At 38.5% G+C, this 1,753-nt stretch overlaps 1 pseudogene; it reads left to right on the forward strand.

The window, feature by feature from the left end:
* The first annotated feature begins 1,280 nt into the window (after positions 1-1,280).
* LOC112861330 (small ribosomal subunit protein uS14 pseudogene) lies at positions 1,281-1,492 on the forward strand (annotated as a pseudogene).
* The last annotated feature ends 261 nt before the right edge of the window (positions 1,493-1,753 follow it).

Below are 1,753 nucleotides of genomic sequence, written 5' to 3' on the forward strand. Positions count from 1 at the left end.
GTTAGAACCAATAAATTAATTTGGTGAAGTTTCAGGATTCAAAATCAATTTGCAAAACTTCATTGCATTTCTCTACACTAACAACCATCAGAAAGAGAAATTAAGATATTAATTTTATAATTATATCAGAAAGAATAAAATACCTAAAAGTAAATTAGACCAAGAAGGTGAAAGACTTATACACTGAAAACTAAGACACTGATGAAAGAAATTGAAGAAGGCAAAAATAAATGGAAAGATACTCCATGTTTCTGAACTGGAGGAATTAATATTATTAAAATGTCATCACTATGTAAAGCAATCTACAAATTCAATTCAATTCCTACCAACATTTCAAATGCAGCTTTCCCAAATAAAACAGAGTCCTAAAATTTATATGAAAAAACAAAAGACCCCACAGAGCCAACCATTCTTGAGAAAGAAAAACACACCTGGAGACATCATGCTCCCTGATTTCAAATTATATTTCAAGGCTATAGTAAGCAAAACAAATGGTATTGGTGTAAAAACAGACACATAGATCAATGGAACAAAATAGAGAGGCAAGAAATAAACCCATGTAAATATGGTTAATTTACAACAAAGCCAAGAACACACAATCAAAAAAGGATGGTCTCTTCAATTAACGGTGTTGGGAAAACGGGACAGCCACATGCAAAAGAATAAACCCGGACCACCATCTTTTGGCACATAAAAAACTAACTCAAAGTGGATTAAAGACTTGAACACAACACCTGAAACCATAAAACTCCTAGATGAAAACATAGTAAGCTCCTTGACATCAGTCTTGGCAAAAGTCATTACTTTTTTTTTTTTTTAATTTGAGAGAGCACGCATGAACAGGAGAGAAGCAGAGAAAGAGGGAGAGAGAGAATCCCAAGCAGGCTCTGTGCTGTCAGCATGGAGCTCAGTGAGGAGCTTGATCCCACAAAATGTGAGATCATGACCTGAGCAGAAACCAAGAGTTGGACAGTTAACCAATTGAGGCAACCAGGTGCCCCAAAAGGCATTACTTTTCAGTCTGACACCAAAAGCAAATGCAAGAAAAGCAAAAATAAATGTAACTACATCAAACTAAAAATGTTCTGTACAGTAAGGAAACCACCAACAAAATGAAAACGCAATCTACTAACTGTGAGGAAATATTTCCAAATCATATGTCTGAAAAGGAGCTACTACTATCCAAAATATATAAAGAAGGCATACAACTCAGTAGGGAAAAATTCCAATTAAAAAATGGGCAGAGACCCCTTTTGTTTCACTGCATCCAAGAAAGCAAGATGGGTCACCAGCAGCTCTGCTGTAGCCATCCAAGGAAATTTGGCCAGGATTCTTCTTCTTGTCTTGTCTGCTCAAACCAGCATGGTTTGATCCAGAAATATGGCCTTAACATGTGCTGCCAGTGTTTCTGTCAATACATGAAGGCTATAGGCTTCATTAAATTGGATTAAGTGAACTTTCTTGAATGGGTAATCCAAGATACCTACCTTAACTGCAGTTGGGATAAGTTACCTTAATCCCAACTCATTGTACATAAAATAAAAATACTTCAATTAAAAAAATGGGCAGAGGGGCGCCTGGGTGGCGCAGTCGGTTAAGCGTCCGACTTCAGCCAGGTCACGATCTCGCGGTCCGTGAGTTCGAGCCCCGCATCAGGCTCTGGGCTGATGGCTCAGAGCCTGGAGCCTGTTTCTGATTCTGTGTCTCCCTCTCTCTCTGCCCCTCCCCCGTTCATGCTCTGTCTCTCTCTGTC

This window comes from Puma concolor, chromosome A1, assembly GCF_028749965.1.
Source record: "Puma concolor isolate L17-30 chromosome A1, mPumCon1.1.hap2, whole genome shotgun sequence".
NCBI classification, from domain to species: Eukaryota; Metazoa; Chordata; class Mammalia; order Carnivora; family Felidae; genus Puma; species Puma concolor.